This window comes from Uranotaenia lowii, chromosome 2, assembly GCF_029784155.1.
Source record: "Uranotaenia lowii strain MFRU-FL chromosome 2, ASM2978415v1, whole genome shotgun sequence".
Classification (NCBI taxonomy): Eukaryota; Metazoa; Arthropoda; class Insecta; order Diptera; family Culicidae; genus Uranotaenia; species Uranotaenia lowii.
This window is the reverse complement of record NC_073692.1, coordinates 380,736,939-380,760,950: the sequence shown is the minus strand read 5'-3', so window position 1 is coordinate 380,760,950 and position 24,012 is coordinate 380,736,939. Positions and strand designations below refer to the sequence as shown.

At 35.0% G+C, this 24,012-nt stretch overlaps 1 protein-coding gene across 4 annotated transcripts in view; it reads left to right on the top strand.

The window, feature by feature from the left end:
• The window catches only part of LOC129748696 (tetraspanin-11-like), a 57,362-nt gene that overhangs the window by 8,560 nt on the left and 24,790 nt on the right, over positions 1–24,012 (top strand). The gene's annotated exons all lie outside the window — the stretch shown is intronic.

The following is a 24,012-nucleotide window of genomic DNA, read 5'->3' as shown; positions in this document are numbered from 1 at the left end:
GCAAACCCGATTCACTCTACGCAGCGCAAGACTGATTGGCCGGATAGACCGGGTCTGTGCAGTAGACACAAGTAGATATTTAGGAAGGTGGAGACGAAGTTGGTAGCGAAGTGGCGTGAATGAGAAGGCAATTGTGTGCGCGTTGAACTTGATAATGACCTTGCAATTGTTAAATGCAGTTACCCGGTCACACAGCGCAGTCTGCCGACAACCGCGACAGTAGCAAATGGTCAACTATTTCCGGGCTGTTGCACCTCTGAACGGGGAACACGATCACCTTTTTTCTGCTCGTTTATTTAATTAAATCCCTTCGCCCGTTTTCGATCAACCAGTCCGGGCGAGCGAGTGATTGTGTCAATGTATGAATATCATTCATAATTAAGTTACTATTTTTCCCTTCAGAACTGTCGAGATAATAATGGTCATGGAAGGCGTTCATGCGAGCAAAATGATCACGTGAGAACGATCTGAAACTTTTTTTTTGCACTTTGCACTATATGTATGTTAACCTGAAATCCAATTCATATTTGATAATGTCATTGTTTTTTTACGATTTGTTATTTTCTTATTAAAGATTCTAGTAAAGGGTGATACGGTCAAAATTTGGTCAAAATCAACTTGACGTATTTCTTTAAATTTTGCACTTAAAAAACTTGAACACCCTCATTTTGAATGTGTGTGTGTGTAGAATGTTGCTCCTATTTTGATTTTGGAATTCACTCTTCAGTTGTCAAAATGCCGTCCAAGGAAGAAGAGCAGCGTATCAGAATTTCGCTCGCGCATCGCGAAAATTCGAGCTACTCGCACGCAAAGCTGGCAAAATCGCTAAAAGTTGCCAAATCAACCGTTACAAATGTAATTAAAGTGTTTGGGGAACGTATGTCGACAGCCAGGAAGTCTGGATCGGGGGGAAATCGAAAACTGGAAGCCGCTGAGACGACAAAGTGAGTTGCCGGTAGTTTCAAGCGAAACCCTAACCTCTTTCCGAGATGCTGCAAACAAGCTGGGTGTATCGTCTACAACCGTGCATCGAGCCAAAAAACGAGCCGGACTATCGACTTACAAGAAGGCAGTGACTCCAAATTGCGATGATAAACTAAATACGACGGCCAAAGCGCGATCCCGGAGGCTGTTTGACTGCGTGGTATTGGACGACGAAACCTACTTCAAAGCCTACAAGCAGCTTCCGGGACAAGAGTTTTATACGGCAAAAGGAAGGGGAAAGGTAGTAGATACTTTCAAGCACATGAAACTGTCAAAGTTCGCGAAGAAATATCTGGTTTGGCAAGCCATCTGTACCTGTGGCTTGAAAAGCAGTATTTTCATAGCTTCCGGGACTGTCAACCAAGAAATTTACGTGAAAGAGTGTTTGAATAATCGTCTGCTGCCTTTCCTGAAGAAACACGGTTGTTCCGTACTGTTTTGGCCGGATTTGGTATCTTTCCATTACGGTAAAAAGGCCATGGAGTGGTACGCCGCCAACAACGTGCAGGTGGTTCACAAGAACAAGAACCCTCCCAACACGCCAGAGCTCCGCCCGATTGAGAAATACTGGGCTATTGTCAAGCGGAGCCTAAAGAAGACCAAAAAAACTGCTGAGGACTACCAGCAGTTCAAGGCAAACTGGCTTTCTACGGCAAAGAAGGTGGACAGAGTGGCTGTACAAAATCTGATGGCAGGGGTTAAGTGTGAGGCCCGGCAATTCGGATTTGGAAAAGCGGAAGCCTAACTGAATATTTTTCCTGAATTTTATACTAATTAAACTTGAAAAAGAAATTTAATTTGATTTTTTAAATAAACGATTTCACCGATTTACACGCGTTTTCCATTGACCAAATTTTGACCGTACTATCGATCATGATAAAAAAAAATCTGTGCGAAAATTCAGCTCAATCTGAATAAAACAGTGAGGAACGCGAAGAAATGTAAGCCTAGAAACATCAAAATTCGGCATTCGATATCTTAAAACTCACTGAACCAAATTTCACAAATTTGTATCATTAAGCTTCCGAAAGCATTGTGTTCATTTTTTCAGAATAGAGTTTTATTATCAAATTTTTAACATTTGAACTGGTTTTTAGAGACGCACATTCGCGAAAAGCTTAAAAACGAGAATTCTCGTATTTAGTCCCCAATTTGTTTCATTAAGGAATGAAAATATGACAAAAATAAAAAAAAAAATCACAAAAATAACGTAAATGAAAGAAAAACTACTAAAATTACAAAAAATAAAATAACAAAGCGAACAAAAATTAGAAAAAAATTTATATAACGCAAATTGCTAAAATTACTGATATGATGAAAATTACAAAATAACAAACATTACAAAATAACAAAATTGCAAAATTAACATATAAGTATTACAAAATGACGAAAATTGCAAAAACTACAAAAATGATGAAAGTAACAAAAATGACTTATAACATGACTTTCCCCATGGATTACTTACAAAATTCGACAAAAACTTGAAGAAAACGGTCCATAAAAAAGTTTGGGCAAACATAAAATGTTCCTATTGAGTTTACAAATTTTTTCAACTAAAAATAAATTTCAATTCGAATTTACCATTTGGAAGAAAAATATCACATCAAAGTATTCAGTAAAAGCAGTTAGATTACAAATGTTTAGTGCTTCTAACGACGACGAAATACATGACTGATGGAATGAATGTGTTCATCCTTTTTTCACAATGCCGTTTCTTCTTTTTTTATAAGAACTCCGTATAAGAATTAGAAGAATTTCATAAGACTCTTATGAAAAACAATTTTAACTCTAAATAGCGGTTCATAAGAAGCATCTTATGAAAATTGTAATAAAAATTTGCCTGAGTGTGTGAGCAATGAGCATGAACATACTTGCTTTGATGATTTTGGTGCTCGCTTCATTTTCTTTCGAAGGGATTTGATTTCCTTCCTACCAAGATTTTGAATAACCGTAAGAGAGTACAAGAAAACGATCACAAGTAAAAAAATCTTCATTTGCAGCCTTGCCCCATATGAGGAAAGATGAATGACCAACATGAATAAACGCTATCGGTAAGGCCTAAGTGACCTCAGAGAAAAATTTTATCTTCAAAAGCTTCTGGCGTCAACTCTTAAGCTCGTTTTCACCGAAGCTTTGTGTTCCGATCTGACACCTTGGGATACCTGGGACTTTTTTTTATTCGGCAGAAAACAACTTAAATTGAAAAAACATAGCAACATACTTTACTTCATAGAGACAAGTTGAAGTAGGGTAGACATCCAGCTTTAAACAGAATTTGATGGTCCTCCTGATACAGATGATGATTTCTACACATTTCAATGCATAAAAAATCCAAAGTTTGCGTGCTTGTGATGGGTCGATTCACGATGACGTATTTCCCTTTTGTGGTAACAGTTCGCAGGTCCTATTAACAAAATTTTACAAACGAGAAATGGGGTGCGGCGACTGACATTGCATATTCTAGAGCAGTTCTTCGACTTGAAATAAAAAATTCAGACGAATGTCCAAATGTAGAAGCTTCTAAAGCAGTTGTTTTCATTTTTTTTTTCATTCCTTGCCTCCTTTGCTGTGTTTCGGAGCTCATCGCCCCGCAAATTTTGTGAGTATTAAAACACCATCGGTTCTTATTTTCGAAAAACAAATGAAAATCCGAAGATTACATTTGTGTTTGTGCAACCAGGCTAAAAATTCACTCAAATTTTATAAACCACCATTCTTCCGATCCAATGAAAATTCCCAAACTGAACCTTCGAAACATTTTTCTTGTTGGTTCTCCTGATTCAACGAAAATACATTAAGTCAACCTTCAGAACACTCTTCATGGTAGTCCTCCCGATCCAACAAAAATTCCTAAAGTGAATCTTTAGAACACTTTTCTTATTGGTTCTCCCGATCCAACGAAAATTCATAAAGTAGACCTCCACAACACTTTTCTTATTGGTTCTCCCGATCCAACAATTTCTTATTGGTCCTCTTGATCCTATGAAAATTCCTAAAGTTAACCGTCGAAACATTTTTCTTGTTGGTTCTTCCAATCCGACGAAAATTCTTCAAGTGAACCTTCAGAACACTTTCTTGTTGGTCCTCCCGATCCAACGAAAATTCCGGAAGTGAACCTTCGAAATATTTTTCTTGTTGGTTCTTCCGATCCACCGAATAACATTAAGTGAACCTTGAGAACACTCTTCATGTTGGTCGTCCCGATCCAACAAAATTCATAAAATGAACCTTCAGAACACTTTTCATGTTGGTCCTCCCGATCCAACAAAATTCATGCAGTGAATTTTCAGAAAACTCTTCTTGTTGGTCTTTCCGATCCAACGAAAATACCTAAAGTGAACCTTCGAAACATTTTTCTTATTGGTTCTTCCGCTCCAAAGAAAATACATTAAGTGAACCTTCAGAACATTTTCTTGTTGGTCCTCCCGATCCAACGAAAATTCCGGAAATGAACCTTCGAAATATTTTTCTTGTTGGTTCTTCCGATTCACCGAAAATACATTAAGTGAAGCTTCAGAACACTCTTGATGTTGGTCCTCCCGATCCAACAAAATTCATAAAATGAACCTTCAAAACACTTTTCATGTTGGTCCTCCCGATCCAACAAAATTCATACAGTGAACTTTCAGAAAACTCTTCTTGTTGGTCTTTCCGATCCAACGAAAATACCTAAAGTGAACCTTCGAAACATTTTTTTTGTTGGTTCTTCCGATCCAACGAAAATACATAAAGTAAACCTTCAGAACACTTTTCTTGTTGGTTCTCCCGATCCAATGAAAATTCATGAAGACATTGTGAAAAGCTTATTTCCGTTCCTATCGACTGAAGGAGAGACATGCACCCACTAGCGCTGAAGATCGTAAGTTGACTGACGACCAGCGTTGTCAGATCTACGGCTTTTGAGCACTTCTATTGATCTATGGATTGATGTTCGAAATGTACGGATTTTTAGCATTTCCTACGGATTTTTTATGGATTATCGAAAATATACGTATAAACGAAAGTACTACCTAACGAACAAAAAAAAAAGTTATCAGTACATTTTTCGTTTTTCGTCAACCTGCTCATTAAAAAAAAAAAGTCAACTTAGACGTCGTGTGTTTGCGTGAAAAGAGGAAAATGGAGGGAGATTACCGATTCTAAAGGGCCTATCGGCCGACAGAAAGTCACAATCTTAATTATCGTAAGCAACTGACTATGGGTCAATTTTCATATGACCATAGCTTTTTCAAAAATCAATGTTTTTTCAACAATACTTTGCACACTTACACTCTTACTATCTGCGAACATTTCTGCATTTTCACTTTTCTTATGTAAGACACGAATGCCGCAAAGATGGTAAAGTGTTTCAAATAAACAAAAAAAAACTTTTCTTATGTGAGTTGAATAACGGGAGTTATTGGAAAAATAATTCAAAAACACCATTATTTGACACATTATCACCCCCATGGCGGTACTATGAACTACAAAAATTTCAATTAAGATAAACATCAAATTTAAAATTACAAATTCTGAAAAAGGACCAGAACGATAATAATCGCAAAAATCACTAAAATAACAAAATAACAAAATGACAAAAGTGATAGAATGTCAGAATAGCAAAATGACAAAAAAAATATAAATGTCAGGATGGCAAAATGACAAATATTTCAAAAAAAAATTAAATAACGAAAATGACAAAAATCGATGTGAGCACCACAATCCGACGACGTTCTCGGATTCCTGCGCAAAACTACAAAATTCTTTATGTTGGCTCTGCTAAATAAATTGTGTGGACCCGGTTTCTGATTTTAATAATTCAAAGATTTTCAAAAGATAATAGGAATGTACTCTTCCCTAACCATTGCATAAAGCAATTTGCCACCGGTAAGCGAATCAAGCCATAAATCGAAAATTGCACTCCCATGTCTTCGGTGGAAATAAAAACTCTCCATAAGAAACGGACTTCAACCCACGATTAACCAACTTGGAGGACCTGAAGGCAAAAGCCGTATAGCTAGTAGAGAGATCCCCATCAAGTGGGTTGTCTATCGGAGAGTGGGTACTGGACGAATAATTTTTATCGACTTCTTTAACACTTTTAGCAACTGCTGCCTGCTGCGTGTAGCTTTTTGTCGCTATTCAGGACTTTAAGTATGCGCAATCCCTCCTCTAGGAATACTTAGCTGAATGTTGCGGTTATTTGTGGCATTGCTGTCTGCCTGCATTGGGCTATTTGTGAGGTTAGGAAAGGTGTGGTCGTCACCAGGTTTTTCTCCGGCATCACGATTATTTATCGCAATTTTGCGCTAGGGTGGTCGGATTTACCGGTTTTTTTCAAATCCGGTATTTCGGTATTTGGAATTTTCAAAACCGATAAAACCGGTAAAACCGGTATTTTTCAAAGTATATCGAATTCATGAAAAGTTTCGTCTAATTTCAGTAGTAATGGCATAAAATACGTAGAATTTATAACGCAATAGATTTTGCAACATTTTCAATTGAAAAGTATTTGCATCACTTTGTAATAAATCTATCATTATCCTCATGATAATCATGATATTTATCATCGTCATTTTATTATTTTAATTTCACATTGAGGATGCAGAAATAATAGGAGTTTCATATAGTTTGCGAAGATTTTTTATCCTAAACTCAGTAGAACAGTATTGAAGAATACATTTTACAGATTTAGTAAAAGTTTTTATAGTCTTTCATGAAAATGATACGAAATTTGATATACAAAAAGATTTTCCGTTGAAAAATGACTTAATCAATTACCAAACAAAACTCAAATACTGTCACAAAGTTTTTGGTTGACTCACAAAATTACAGATTATTGTTGTCTTAAATACGGATGTTTTCCTCGCAACCTAGGTCGTGATAGCATTATGTTTGCCTTTCCAAAATTAAAACAAACAAAACAAAGAAAATAAAATCTTTTAAAAAACCAGTCAAAGTTCAGCAATAAATATATAGTTGTTTGAATCTGATCCATACGCTCTTTGTTGCTATAATACTGTTGCAAATTTAGAACGATTTTGAAAAACTTGGCCTGTTTATAGATAAAACATGTTCGCATCTTTTGACCAAATTCCAGTTTTTCAATGAAAACTACTGTGATATAATATAATCAAGCAATCTTAAATTTCTTGTAGCTGTTTCTTTTTTCAGTCATTGTTCAGTTGTACAGTCTTGAAATGTTGTGAAGCGTTAGTTCAATAGCTGAACTGAAATGTGTAAAGTTTCTTGAAAATATTTCATCTGAGTGAGAGATGGCAGCTTGTCAATGCTTTTTTAAACGCCACTCTAGCTTTAATTCAAAAAGTACATCGGCAAGTTTTAGCAACAATCATATCTCACATACTTAAACCTTGTAGCAAGGTTTATTGAGCTTAGAGTTTGAAACTGATTGAACACAATATAAGTATTTGTACTCATACATATTTGGTAAAAAAAAAAATTTAGCTGTGTCAATTTTGTTACAGTGCCGTTGATGAAAAGATGATGAAAAGTTGATGAAAAATTTACCGGAAATCCCGGTTTTTTACCGTCCCAAAAGTTGGTATTTCCGGTATTGGAAAATGGACGGTTTTACCGGTTTTACCGGTTTCGGTAAAACCGGTTAGACCACCCTATTTTGCGCACATTCGGTCGGGGTTGACTTGTTGAGCACGCGCTCTTCAATCAAGGGGATGACTTCTTTAGGGTTGCAGAAAGAAAAAAAAGGAAAATAAAAAACGAAGCCAAACGTTATGCAATGTGGGGTCTGGCATGTGTTTTTTGCGTTAAAATGTTTCAAATCGTTTCTTGCGCCACACATAAGCGAGATGCGGTGACTTTTGACAAAATAGCGTCCATACGAAGTTAAATGAAGTGGTAATTTAGTTTAACCTTTAACCGGCAGCAAGAGATCGATCGGTGATACGGTTCTGACAAGAGTAATGGGATGTCGTAGTTTAACCTCTGAAGTCGTAAAAACCTAGGATTAGTTTTTTTCCTTAGCACAAGTTTTAACTTTTAAACCACATGTTCAAAACCTACACACAGAGTCCAGCAAAAAAAAAAACCGTCCACAGGCAACCAGCCAAATCTTGAGGTATGGATGAAATTTGCGTCTAGGCGTATATTATCGGTGGCAAATGGGTTACGTGTGAGAAATTGCATAATAATTCACAGCCAGCACCACAATCGTGATTCTGGACGGCGGCGATACGGTCGATTTCGTTGTAGATTCCAGCCGTCTGGAAAGTTTTGAAGCCGGGTCATGACTAATTTGATAGAGTTTGTCACCAGATAAATATTACTTTTCAATAACCTTTCGCTAAAAATGTTTGCAACCAATAGTATTGATTGTAGACAAAATGGACTCAAATGGTCTACTGAACTTAGAATTTACAAATCAAATAAGAGGAAAATAGGCTTTTATTGTCCAACCGGTTTATTAGGAAAGCAAACTTTGCCGTATGAAATATTACCCAATGACCAACGTTCTAGAGCAGGGATGAGCAACGCGCGGCCCGCGGGCCGCATGCGGCCCTCGAGACATATTTGTGCGGCCCGCGAAGCTTATCTCAAATTAAATTGATTTCACGATTTTTTTCTACGATAGTTTGTTAATTATCATAAAATAGAAGTCCCTACTAAAGCAAAAAATTGATTTACAAATAACTTGATATGCACGTCACTTCTTTGCATTTGCATTTATCCCATATTCATAGAGATTGTTGACTTTTTAATAAGATTCAAGCTTTTTATTGAATTCTTTCAAAGGCATAGATGCAATATTATTTGTTGAAAAGGTGTAATATTCAGTTACTTTAGTCATTATTTTTCATTTTAAGCAAAGTTAAAATTGTATGATGAAGTTAAATGTTTGTGTTCTTGATTAATCCCGTAAATAAGAAAAGTTTTATAATAAAGACTGGGTGCACGATTAAAGATTTGTAATCGACATGACTTAGCGAAATTTAATTCCTCAACAAAAACAATACCTATAATTCTTTAATCCACCCCTAAAAGTTTATAACGGGCCTCATTTTTGGTGCCTATGTTTCAATACCTTATTTTACAAGCGCCGATGTGGTCTAGTGGATAGGCTGGCGCGAGTCTGGTATTGGTACGCCAGGCGTACTGGGTTCGATTCCCGGTATCGGCAAGAAAAACTTTTGGGTTCGAATCCCATAAGCGGGCCGACAGGTAAGATGTGTTTCATTATATAACTGACTATATAATTGGAATGTTCAATCAGTTGCCAGCTGGCCAGGTATATATATACACGGATGCCGGAATACCTGTAAGTAAACTAGCCCATCTGATTGATTCGTTCTTCCAAAATATACCTACATCAACACACGCACATTCACCACATAACAGTTCATACGAAGCCATGGGGTCCGGGTATGGTGGCGCGCTGCATTGGAGATTTGTCGAACCTAATAATCTAAGGAATGCATGTGAACCCATACTTTGGCAGAAACTGCGGTGAATCCGTGCACCCATGGTGGATTACCAACATACATACTATGTTTCAATACCTTATTTTACGGTCTTAAATTCAGAACATTTCACAAATTTTGTCTATCACTTCTAGTTTTGATTGATTGGATTGATAAATAAAGTTGCCAGAATTTTTTCAGCACGTACCCGGGCCGGACAAATCCGGGCTATTTTATCTAAAAACTAATTTTAAAATATCGACCAATAATCCGGGCTATATATTCGGGAAAATTTTGTCAAAATCCAGGAATTACTCGACACAAATCAAGAAAAAAAACTTTAAAACAATCTTTTTTTTCAACAGCAGTTTTTAAATCGTATTTAAGTCTTTCAAAAAATTTCTCATTATTATTTTTAAGTTTTATATGTCGTTTTGGATGCAAAAAATAAAAAAAAATTACAACACATTTCTTTTTTTTTGTTTTGGAAAATAAAGTGGATAAATCCGGGTAAGATCCGGGATTTTTTTAATGAAATCCGGGCAAACGCCGGGCCGGACTTTTGTCAAATTTTGTGTTAAATATCCGGGCAAACCTGGATAAAACCGGGCAATCTGGCAACCTTATGATAAATATAAAAACTTACTTAAAAACCAAAAGCTGATTTTGAATCAATTTACTACCCTTCATTCAATCAAGCAAGTCGCGAATTTCATAAAAATGGTAAAACGACTATAATCGAAACAAAAAAAAATCAATCAAGCACACAGATATTGCCAAAGTATTCTAGTATCAGGGATACATCGCTTTCAAAAATTGAATTCTACAATATATAGAATTACTAAAAATAAGATTACAACTTCTTCTGACATCATTAAAGAAAGTTATTGAATATTGAATATTTAATATTTTAACTCATTCAACAACTTTGTTGAAGACTGCGAAATGATTTGACTTTCGGGTTTAAAAATATCCAAAGATTCAATTTAGATTAATTTAGCTTTGAAATCTCATCAAAAATGCCGTTTTTTGCAGGATTGGAAAAAAACAAACAGAAAACTTCCATTACTTTTTTCTCAGAATTAAAATTTACTTGCAGTCTTTGGGAAAGTAGATCATTAACGGCGCGTTCGTAAATTGATTTTTTTTTTGGTGATGCATCAGTCGATCGATTTGTTTGGTAGATGTCAAATCACTTTCCAAATGCTTTTGCATACGTTTGTTTGTAATTTACGAACGCCAGCATCGATAAAAAAATCACTTCGATAGAAAAAATCAATTTACGAACACGCCGTAAGTCAATAAGTATTTGTATTTTAAATTAGTGTTCAAAAAGTACACAAATTGACGACAAATTTTAAATAAATTGTAAAAAAAACATTTCGAAAATGTGCACAGAAAAAACAGCCATGGTTAAGCTTCATGAAACTTTTAAATGGAAGTGATGACAAAAAATACCACCGCATCGTTTCGAACAAAAAAGGGATTTTCTTAGAAAACTGTTCAAGTCTTTTTACGAACCATAGAAAGACTTTCAAAATAATTCGTTATTAATAAGTAAAACGGAAGCAATTGTTTTTTTGTTAAAAAATCATATTCTGTATACTTTTCAAATCAATAAAACAATTAAATCATTGAAGAATAATCAAATTGAGTGATGAACCTATTCAATTTCGATTAGCTTAATCATCTAAAATTTAAAAAAAAATTTATGCAAGTACATGAAATCGTTTTATTTATCCTTTTCCAGTTTTGTTTTTGTCAAAAATTTGTAGTTATAAAAAATTGCGTAAAGCTCTGTAAACTATTATTACCTAATTTTATTATAATGCGGCCCGCGGAAAGAATTTCAAATTCAAAGTGGCCCGTTGCTTCAAAAGGTTGCTCACCCCTGTTCTAGAGCAAATATGCAAAAAGTGCATTCACCCACGTGGCCGCGCTAAGGCATAATAATGCCTCCTAACTTCCAAACCGGAACCCATTCCAAAAACGCTCATCGTACTCCAACACGCAAATGAACCATTAGAACGGTCAACATTTTTCCGGGCCGTTAGGATTCCACTGCACTTTTCCAATTTGACCAATATACAAGTTTGAGCCATATGAATTAGTGATTACTCGAAAGAACCAATAGGGAGGGGCAAAATAATTATGAAAAAAAACTAAATGTAAAGACATCAAAAACTTCCTCATTCATAGTTGTCACTACTGGCTGGCCAGAACGGGAGCCCACCTAGAAGTGTTGGACAGCACAGACAACAATGGGCTGTACCTACAAGTTCAATGAACGCTGAACGATTCATTACTTGATGATACGACGATGGTGCATTTGCATGTTGTACTACAAATGCTACCTGAAGTGTCATTTGAAGTATCACCTGTAGAAAAGTTTAACGACCGTGTCACGTGTGTGTTTTATACAAATCATCAATGAATTTACACAAATCTCAATGTTAAAACTACACAAACAACCAAAAGTTCTACGGAATGAATTTTAAGAGCTAAATATGCGCTGGGTTAAATTCTATGAAAATTTTTGTTAACTAGTAGGTTACAATGCAATGTATAAATAGAATTCACAATCAGAAAAGTTTTAAATGAACGAAAATTTATATTTTATAAACAATAGTTGAAGTCTTCAAATGATAATTTTACAGAGGCATATACACATGTATAGTAATGAGCTACATAGCTTAGCTTAGCTTGGTTGACTACTCATATCCACCTTAAATCATTGAACTCGAAATGCTTCATTTACAATATTTTTTTTAAATTGATTCTAAAGGAACTTCGTGTTTTTTACATTTGTTTTCAAACTATACATTTCGAATTTCATGATCGCTGGCGTGGCTAAGTAGAACAAGTTCCACATCGCCAATGGTTGCTACTCCGTGATTAATCAAGGCCATCAGTTTTGCACAAAGTCCAAAAGAATAGTGCTTGGGATTAGCAGCTGTTCTCATTGTACAAAACTGATGCTCTCCCTTTTTTATATGATTTAAATGATTAATAACGGCGCCGGCCATGTCCTAGTAGTCAATGAGAAAAATGGAAGGATTGTTAGTAAGATACTCTTTAAGTTCAACTAGCAACCTCTCGCTCCTGCATACTCAAAAAAAAAAATTTTTTGAAATAGTCAGAATCAGAGAAAAGTTAGTATTACAAACTATGGAAACCGTCTATACGTCTGCGAATTCATATTCAAGTACCCAAGGAAGGGGTTGTGTTAGTTGGTGAAAGGTAGAGATCAGGATCCGTTTTGGTAAATGGTGCGATCATGATTTTCCTACACCTTCTATGCTCCTAGACATTTCCTAAGGAAACTCCTATTTCTATGAGGCTTTTGATAAAAATCCAATAAAAATGGATCGAGTAGAATATTGAAGGCAAATCAAAACCATCCAAATTTCTTTCTTGATAGCTCTTTTCTCTAACACTGGTCCCTGTTGAAGCCAAGAGTTTTTAAAAAGACTTTAATGGTTGAAGACGGAAAGCAACTTATAATGAATATGAATTATATTGTAATAATTAGACACAAATTTTTCCAAATTGTTTTTCTATCATTATTGTCTTTTTGAAAACTCTTGGATTCTTTTCTTTTTCCTTTGCCTCACATTTGAAAGTCTAATTTTTTTTCAAATCCATAATGAGTTGATAAACTGATTTCAAATATATCAAGGATTTTCAACCATATTGTGTAGCATGAAACAAAACAATTTCGTAATTGTAATTTAATTCAATTCAATACAAGGATCCAACAAAAAAACATATAACAAAATTATTACAATTCACCATCCATACTGAGCGACTATCCCCATTCCTTCAGTTTTATTTTTTGATAATTTAAAAAAAACACACAATTCGTGTATTATTTTCAAAGCTAACTTTTAATCATAAGTATTGTCATTACGTTGTTAAAGTATTGAGAGGTACGAACTTAACCATCAATTTCGCAAACACACTTCCATCGAGAAAAAAAAAATTGAAAACTAAGCGCTCAAAAAAGATAGTCTTAAAGACAATTTATTTAGGAACGCTTTTTGGAAGGAAGATTTTAAAAATTCTGTTCACTTATTTTCCTGGATCGAACCAAAAATAGTTAGAACAAACGATACTTTTAATAAAATTGAAACAAAAACAATCTTAAAAGAAATATTCATGTTAAGACTCGTAAACTCATTTAGAATTTATTTTCAATCATCAAACTGTAAGTTAGTTATGAGTGTCTAGCCATCATCTAAGTTTTATGATCAGAGCTCCAAATTTTTATGTTTTTTTTTTGTATTTTTAACTTTGATCAAAACAAAAAAAAACATTTCAACATTTCATTGAATTTGAAACTTGATGGTTATCACTCGAACATGATCAAAGCAATAAATTGGTGAAAACTAAAATTTTAAAACAATTTTCTATTTGCAAGGTTTAAACTTTTGAATTTTGATCTGTGTTGCAAATGTATTTTTTGCTATTTTTGTTTATTTTTTTTTTTTCCAACTGTAAGCTACATTGTTTAAAAATAAAAATTAAGATGAATAGCAACTGTTTTAAAACAATTTTTTAAAAAGCATGGAAATTCGCTGTCTTTTTAATACTGATTTAAGACTTCCTGGACAACTAAAGCTTTTCAGTATATCAAAAATTAATAAATCAACTTTCCTTGATTCCTCTTCTCAATGGTAAATTTATATCTGAATGTTAATATTGACTAGAAAAAAGTATTAAAACTGATGCTATAGGAAATGGTTGGAATATATTTTTCCAGTGCTGAAATTAAGAAAAAAATCGTTAAAAATGCAACTTGCTGTTTCATCATTAAAAAATAAATTAACTGAAATTGAAATGCAAACTTTATCCTCATTTGACTATCAATCAACTTTTTTTATCTTTAGAATAAAAAGTCCAAATCATTTCAAATCTGTGAAAAAAATTATAAAAAGTTGCTCTGTTAAACACTAAGAATTAAAAATTTCTTAATATTTTCTACCAACCGCCTAGTGAAATAACTAGTCCAATCTCTGGTTATATTCACGATAACCTCTCTTCACTAATCTTTTTTCGAGAAAATATTTAAGTAGCATATTTTTCGAGCAGCATCTTAGAAAGAAAGTCATGTGCCCGAAAAGTAACGCGGAAACGTATGGACTATCCCACCAACCGATAAATATCAAAGTTTTAAGATAAAAAAAAATACTTAGCTCCAGATAAAATAGTTTTTATAGTCGGAAGACTATAGACTCGACGTTTATAGACTCATAAACTACTGAACCAGTTTGAGTAAAACTTGTCAGATGTTGCTCCGAAAGGACAATTCCATCCAAAATAAATATGTTTGCATTACTCGTGGACTGATCAAGCAAATGGCACCAAATTTGGCATGGAGGGGTAGACTAAGTCGCTTTGAAGTCATTTTTGAATTTGTCAATCCCTGGGGTCTAACAAGCTTCGTTTTGGTTTAAAACTCATTCTTGATTTTTTGCAGAGTTTTTAAGCAAAGTTTACATGAGTAAATATGAACTTTTAGGATTGAATGGAAAAATTTAATATTTTGTACTGGAAAATCAACATATTTTTTTTTCTTTTGTGGAACCGAGCCTGCTAATGGTTTTTGTAGAAAGAAGAACCTTTAAAAAATTGTTTCTAAATTCATTTTAGAAATATTTACAAATTGATCTAAATTTTGATAACTTTCACAAATTTCATTGACTTTTGGAAGGTGCAGCAAAGTACACTGGGTCAGCTAGAACTAGATTTTTTAATATAGAGCTGATCTAGTGAAGCAGTAATAGGGTATGCATGTGAAACTTATGTATAACCAAATCAAACAGGGCATATTTCGAAAAGGTGTGATATAACATGAACATTTTCAATTACATATTCATGAAAATTGTAAGAAACGCCTACTTTAATAACCGAATTTATGCTTTGAAATCCATCGTTGTTTCGTAAATATTGTCTCAAGTGACAATGTTTTGCTTTGCCACAATCTATCGATTTGTTCAATTTCTGTCATTTCGTTCGCAAAATTGCATTACTGCTTCAATTGATAGTTCTCCAGTTCCACATTTAAATCTTTATCATTGATCCACAGCTTGCACGATGGAAAAAATTGGACCAAAACTTCAAAGCCGCAGATCTAAGGCCCTGTTTTCTCTTGAGCTCGCGGACATCGACTCAGTAGACAAATGAGCTGCCAACTAAGCTATATCACAAGCCCATTTCATAAAACGAATTTCATAAAACGAACTGACTGAAATGTAAAACACATAAAATCGTTTAAAAGAAACCATTTACAGACGAAAAAATCTCAAAACCCGGTCGGTTTTGCTCCACCTTTACCCCTTTGAAGAATATTCTTATTTTAAAATAATTGCTTTATATCGTACTTGAATATTAATAGCGTTTCACAAAATCTCCTTAGAATGTTGTGCTGAAATTTCTACTGCTTAAATTCCGTTTTGAGAGAAGTTTTGATTGTTTTTTTTTCTAGGTAATAAGGATCGAACAATGCAACAATCATATCTGACAGCAGATTGAAATACCTGGAAAATTTTCACGTACGATTAGTATTATGTCAGTTCCTCAAACATGTGGATTTGGATTTTTTAAGGATTTTGTGACAAATTGTTAAGAGTTGTTGGAGTGTTCGACACTCCAGTTTTAATTGCTGCCTCGTATTTTTGAGCTGATTAAGCCAATGGATTTTTTATATTTGTATGTTATCAAATGTTTGATGCTTTTTTCCTTTATTGACAGCGTATTTTCCGGAGCTTATTTTTCAGGAGTTCAACGCTCTGTGGAATTTTTCCCTTAAAGAAACAAAAATAGCTTTTATTTACTTACTATCTGACCAGCTGCTTTGCTACACCTTTCAAAATGAAATGAAATTTTCAAAAACTATTCAATTTTTTATTGTTTTATTGGCATTATTTTAATTCAAATAACAACATAATTCCCCATCCTATGCCTTTTTCAATGCGGGAAGCGCTTGCTCGCGCTTAAAACAGAGTTTAAGGCAAAAAATACATGCATAGGAAGACCCTGTATGGCTGCTCATTAGTTCGAACCCTCCCCCCCCCCCCTGTATTCAAATACCTTCCCAAGCCATATTTTATTCCGTTTTCCAGTGGAGCAAAAAAATTGAAGCACCCCTCCTTCTTCCCTGTACACCCACTAAACATGAAATCGTATCAGAAATGATAACTTAAGTCGTTTATAATGGTGTTGAAAATCGCAATTCCAACTGCATAGTGAAAAGATCGCATAAAATGTCGTCTGAAGTCAGTTTACATCGGATTTGATAGCCGCCATGTTTGAAAATTTTAAAATGTTTTTTTCCCCCGCACGGGCTTCAAGTGAGAAAATCATCGTCATGTTCTCTTTGCAACCAGCAGTGCATTCAGATGGCTAAAAATCAGTTGGGAGTTGAGTAATATTGACCAATAAGAGAACTGGGAAATATGGTCGATGGCAACGCTATGAGAGCAAAATCTTACTCTCTCTTGCATTCTTCCGATAGGTAATCTAATCTCACCAATAAAGGAGGGTGGAGAACAAAATATCCATAGGAACATTTATCGTACTCAAGTACCCTCCTATGCCAAGTTTGATTTTATTTGGTCGATAAGTTCTCGAGTTCAGCAAAAAAAAAATATAGAAGCTTCCTCCTCCCTTCCTGTCTCTTCTTTGGTTGAAGGGAGCGGTCTCAAATAATCAGAGAAACATTGGTGATATACAAATACTCTCTCATGCCAAATTTGATTTCATTTTCTTGATTAGTTTAAGAGTTATCTCTTAAAATGTAAAAGAGATTCCTCTCCCCTTTTTTCCCTCCACTGGAAGGAGGGAGGGGTATCTAATATTCATAGAAACTTTCCTCGTACCCAAATATCCTCCCATGCCGAATTTTGTACCATTTTCTTGATCGGTTCTTGAGTTGTGCAAACATTGATCTTTTGTTTGGGGAACCCCCCTTCCAGTGAGAGGGAGGGATCTCAAACCATAATAGAAACCTTCCCCGGACATTCAGACAGGCAGACAGACAGGCAGAAATCAATTTTTATATAAGGTACACCGGAGTAAGTGTAGTTCAAATTCAAAAAAAAATCATTTAAAAAATCAGCAGTTGATCAATTTTGATAAAATTACGTTCAATGTAATGCAGAGCATGTTGTTTACAAACGCTGAAGAGATGAGCTTGAAAGAAACAATGCGAGAAAAGTTATCACGTAAATTGTTATGGATTGCTGGTGTCTTCACTTACTCCGCTTAATTAGGTAAATGTGGACGTTAAATTTGCCCTTTGATTTTTCAGAAAATTATCAACAAATTTGTGATTTTTTTTGGTTAAATACGTTACTTTATTGCTCAAACCATCGAAAATTTTAAGAAACGCTCATGGTACTACAAGGCATCTTTCAATGATTATTGTGTGTAATTTATGTTGCAACACACGAGATCCAATTTTATCGAAAATTTATACTTATTCCAGAAAAATAAGTACTTTAGTATTTAATACAGTGGGTAAAATTTGTTTAAACGCATGCTAATTATTCGCCAGAACGAAAAGCAAACCTTTCCTCATAAAAATCTCTTTTTGTCTCTATTTTTGTCACATAAGAACTTAAATTTGAAAGCAATACAGTTATCGACTATTCTTTAGAGTACTCAACATTTGGTACTGCTTTGGTTCAATTATTGTAGGCTGGCTTACCCAAATGCTAAAATATAGCTGTGCGTTTAAACGAATTTTCCTCACTGTATAGCTAAATTGTATTGGATGGAGAAGAGAATATTGAAAAAAAAGTGTAAACATCAAGTCTGTATAAAACGATCAGGCATGGTAGGGTTTGAAGACAAAATTTTAGTCTATAGTAAATAAACACTTTTTTTGGCCGTTTCTTTTCCTAATTGGTTGTTTCGAATGTAAGGATTGTTTCAATGTAGAGTTTTTTTCGTCAAGAGCCAGCTAGTTTACGAGAAATTTGCAATTGAAAAAGATGCACATCAACTCGACATCGTAGTTGAAAATAGAAAATAAACAAAAATTTGCTGTTAACATCCGCTATTGTCGGAACTGTATCTCTTTTACAGTTATTGGATTCAATGTAATGCAGAGCATGTAAATTTATCATTCTGCATTAAAAGTTGGGAAAAATAGTTCACAGTATTTTTGTAATACCCATCGTCCACACTTACCCCGGTGTACCTTATATAGATACTCCTTTGACTCTATGAAGGGTCTAAGTTAGATTTCAAATTTCCTCAAAAATATCCATTTACTTTTATGAAAAATTAAATTACCGTTAGTTATGTTTGTTAATGAATTTATCGGCCTTATCGGTGAAAGTGAATCCTTACTCTTACTCCAATTCTTCTTTTCAAATTACAAATTCATTAGAAAATACTGAAAAAAGGCAATCAGGCTAAACATTTAATTATGAGATGGCTTGTGGTACAGCTAGTTTTGCAAATCAGTTGCTTCCTGAGCTGATGTACGTGAGTTCGAGACCAAGAGAAAACAACGCGTCGAACACAGCTGTTTCGGAAAAGTTTTTAAATAGCTATCCACCAACTGCAACGTTGATTCGAAATCTGGAGTTCCACAAAGATGGTAAAACGATTATTATAGGAAAAAAAATAATGAGGCTCAAATATGAAATTCCAGTTTAAAATAAGGATTTTAACACATCAGTGCATCTTTTTTTGGGTTTTCATTTTCTTCCCGAACAAAATATTTCAAAATCCCATACAAACTTCAGGTTCGTTGGGCGACCCCTTCCCGTGATCAGGCCCAAATTTGGCATGAGATCTTGTACTAGGCCTGGGATCAATTTTAGCCTACAGCGTATAACATTTTACAAGTTTGAAATTTCCTATACAAATTTGGGGCAGTCTAGTGTTTATTGTAAATTGGAATTCTAAATCAATTTTATAAAGCTGTTTCTTGATTTCAAATGAAATACTGTGTCTTGCTCAAAGCATAAAACTAGAATTCCTTGAGTGAATTTTTTACACATTTGCAACACTGAAAATAAGAATCTTTTTATAGTATGCGAGTAGAAAAATATAATTCTTGAATCTAAAATTGAGATATCCACGAACCTCAATAATGTTTTCTTTATTTCAAGGTTCCAGTTTTCATAAGCCCACAGAGAACAGACGTCCAAGCTCGCCAAAAAAATCATCAAAAAAGTGTGTTAAAAATTCAAAAGCTATCATCAGAAAAATACGTTTAAAATTGGCTGGAAGCAGTGCTATCTGGTGCGCCGTTGAAAAGTTACAAAGCAACTTTGAAATCGCTCATTTTTCAAAACGGCGTAATCGTAATGAACTCATGAATAAATTGACCAATATCTCAGTAAAACGAACGGCTTCAATTTATTGCTTGATAGATGCAATTAAATTTTCTTTTAACTTGGCAAAATTATACTTTTTTATTTTAGTACAACTGCGGCAGAGAATATCTGACAACTTTTGGACTAAGCTTTCGCGTTTCTTGAACGGTTATCGAAGTCAGAGGGAGTATCGGCTTTGTCCAGTCAAATATGAACATTCTTGACGATCATTCTCACCCATTCTAGACATCTCAATTGTATCTAATTGCATCTCATTGCTCAAAATTTAGTACATCTTGCAAGTTTGATGAACATAGCGGATAAATTTTTGGATAAAATTTATGTCCAACATGACGAATGTGTTACGAACCTCCGACAGCGATTTTCTTGAAACATATCTAGTAGCTCATACGACCTATTCAAAACTGACTAAAATTTTGTTTTCTTTCTCAGTTTTGTTTTGATAGTTCTCTTTGGTGTGTTTGGAGACATATGATGTACCATCCAAAACAACAAAAATTGGTTCAATAAGAGTTGGAATTTTCACACAAGTTTCGTGGGCTAGCTTGTACGTCTGTTCTCTGTGATAAGCCTTATTTCGTTAAATATTTGCAAAGTTAGTATTAGAATTTTGAACAGAATTGAAATTTTCAAAATTTTAAATCTTGAACGTCATCAACTTCTCTAAAAGATATAAGGAATTCTTTAAGGCTTCCTCTTCAACTAACTTAACCCATACCTCAAACCTTCATAATTTTGGTGTTTTGATGCATTAGCAAATGTCACATTACAAAAAGCTCACAAAAATCAAATCTGTAGAAATACTCATATTTCTAATTATCTCCAGTAAGGTTAAACTTAGGGTGAGATTTAAACCATAAATCTAGATTTAAATTTATATGCAAGCAATCAGCAATGACATTAAACAATACAGATGTCCTTTTTTTCTGAACATGGTAGCAAAAAATCCAGCAATTTTAAAAGGTTGTAAGAAAGCTATTTGCAGGTAAGCTAAGAAAACCAAATGATTTCACAATATTAGGAAACGTTACGTTTTCGTAGTATGTTGGTTGTGTAGAACAAGATGGTTCTCACATTTAGCACAACAGCTCTCTGGAATGCGAACACAAGTTCTGACTAAATGTGATGATATCCTACGTTTTGACTTTAAATTGGATATTTGAATATTTTTCTACCAGGTTGCCAAATTTATGTTTTCTATTTAGTGCTTCGCTCATTTTCGAATTCTAAATTCCCACAGCCGAGAATCAATATCATCAGTAGGCATAATTCATCAGACAAAATAAGTCTCCTTACTACATTAGAGAACGACGTTTATGGGCACGTCTGAAGCAGTTGAAGAGCTTTGCCATAGCATAAAATTAGTTCAACGTCGTCATTCGATCGGACGCGTCGTCGCGTCGAATTACTAACGTCCCGCGACGCATGCATATTTTATTTTATCACCCAATTTTATTCATTCGCGTTGACCCGGGCGAGTTCAGGGCCAGTACCGTTGAGCGACTTCACAGCTTGAGTGGTTCGGAAGACTTAACCCATATTTAACAGGGCGAGCGAGACGTAGTAAAAAAACAAGTTCCGGAGGAACCGCTTCTATTCAAATTAGCATATAGGTATGTTTACAGTGAGGGGCAAAATAAAGTGTCCAAATTATTTTTTTTCAATTTCTTTTATTTTTCTGGTTAAAATTCAACGAAAACACATCGTAATCATTTTTAAAATATTGTTTATTATGTTCTTTTCAATTTTTGTTAATGTTGCGCTGGAAAAAAAAGAAAGTTTTTCTGATAGATAAAAAACAGTTAATATTCCACAAAAAAACAGGGGCAAAATAAAGTGTCCAGATCAGTACAGCTTCAAATAATTCAAACTGAAGGCAAACAAGAACGATTTAATAATGGGTATGGCCTCCTTCAGCCTTCAACACCTCCTGCAAGCGCTTCGGCACACTTTCAACAAGGTTGTGCAAGTGTTGTGGGTCGAGTTCCTCCCACGCATGCTCCATGGCATCAAAATAAGTATTTTTAATTTGTCACACCAGTCTTATCAATCAGAGCATCGAGGATGGCCCACAGATTTTCGATGGGGTTCAGATCAGGACTTTGTGAAGGCCATTCAAGGGGTTTGATGTGGCAGGAACGGGAAAATGACCTCATCAGATTGGCCGTATGCTTCGGATCGTTATTCTGCTGTAAAACGAAGCGCTCTCCGAGGCCCGTCTTGATGAGGGATACCTCGAGGTTTTCCGGCAGGATATTGCAATATGACTCAGCTGTCATGATTCCGTCAATTTTTACCAAATTGCTCACCCCACCCCAAGAAAAGCACCCCCACACCATCACGTTACTTCCTCCGTTGCTCCGTGCTCGATACCAATCGAAAACGCTTACTGAAGAAGATAGTAAGTTGATATCGAAATACCGGTATCTGAACTTTTCATCTACCGTGGTTGAATTTAAAGGAATCTTTCGATTGCTTTGATTCAGAGGAAAACATTGTTGTGGGCCGACGAATCCAAATTTGAGCTATTCAACCGGAAGAAGCGGGATCATATGTGGCGCAAGTCGGGTGAGGAGCTCCAAGACCGCCATATCCAAGGAACAGTCAAGCACGGAGGAAGTAACGTGATGGTGTGGGGGTGCTTTTCTTGGGGTGGGGTGGTAAAAATTTGGTAAAAATTGATGGAATCATGACAGCTGAGTCATATTACAATGTCCTGCCGGAAAACCTCGAGGTATCCCTCATCAAGACGGGCCTCAGAGAGCGCTTCGTTTTACAGCAGAATAACGATCCGAAGCATACGGCCAATCTGATGACGTCATTTTCCCGTTCCTGCCACATCAAACCCCTTGAATGGCCTTCACAAAGTCCTGATCTGAACCCCATCGAAAATCTGTGGGCCATCCTCGATGCTCTGATTGATAAGACTGGTGTGACAAATAAAAGTACTTATTTTGATGCCCTGGAGCATGCGTGGGAGGAACTCGACCAACAACACTTGCACAACCTTGTTGAAAGTGTGCCGAAGCGCTTGCAGGAGGTGTTGAAGGCTGAAGGAGGCCATACCCATTATTAAATCGTTCTTGTTTGCCTTCAGTTTGAATTATTTGAAGCTGTACTGATCTGGACACTTTATTTTGCCCCTGTTTTTTTTGGAATATTAACTGTTTTTTATCTATCAGAAAAACTTTCTTTTTTTTCCAGCGCAACATTAACAAAAATTGAAAAGAACATAATAAACAATATTTTAAAAATGATTACGACGTGTTTTCGTTGAATTTTAACCAGAAAAATAAAAGAAATTGAAAAAAAATAATTTGGACACTTTATTTTGCCCCTCACTGTATGTATGGAGATGGATGCAGGTGTTGAATGATTTCCAGTATAGCGAAGCGGCGCTGATCGTCTAGCGATTGGAGCGCAGTGATCATGCACTTCGGGTTTCGAAACTGGAAGCGAAACGATAGTGAATCATACTGATTTAGGTTTTGAAATCGACAAAAAAGGCTTCGAGAAACAAGTTTAAGTAGAAATTTGAAATTGGGTCTAATAAATTTAAAACACCGAAAAAAATATGACACATCGATCAAAGTTTTATGAGCGCAGTAAATTAGTCGATCGGTCGCTAATAGTGATAACATGACTTTTATCGGTTACAAATCGGATGAATTTGAGTTTCTCTTTAATTTTGAAAGGAATCGATGATCTTCGAAGCTATGCTATGGCAACGACAGGGCCGTATTAAAGGGGTTTAAAGAATAAATCTGTGTTCTCAATTTGACTCTTATGAATACAATTTCGAGTTCTGTACAACACATGACGAATAAAAATTTGCGTTCCAATTTAGTAGTTGGTTTTTTATTTGAAATTGGAATTCTGAATTTAAATTCCATGTTTGAAATTTGTTATCTACACACCTAATCTTTTCATCTGTGGTTGGGATAACTACAGCTGTTGAAAATATATGTTGTTGAAATGTTGAAATTTCAGGACAGGAAAACAGCTTGGGAAAACAATTGCAAATTCACCTGCAGGTTCGAAACGGGTTTTCCCTGTTATTTGCGGGGGATTTTGCAGTAGGCCTATAGGTTTAAATTGGCTTATATCTGAGATTTTCATGGAATTCAGAAATTTGTTACATAGATAATTACAAAAATAGTCTTCTCCAAATTGCAAACATTTATTTATTCTTCATTTCTCTATGCTATACTGCACCAAACATTTAATTAAACTTAAATCGATGACTGATCAGATAT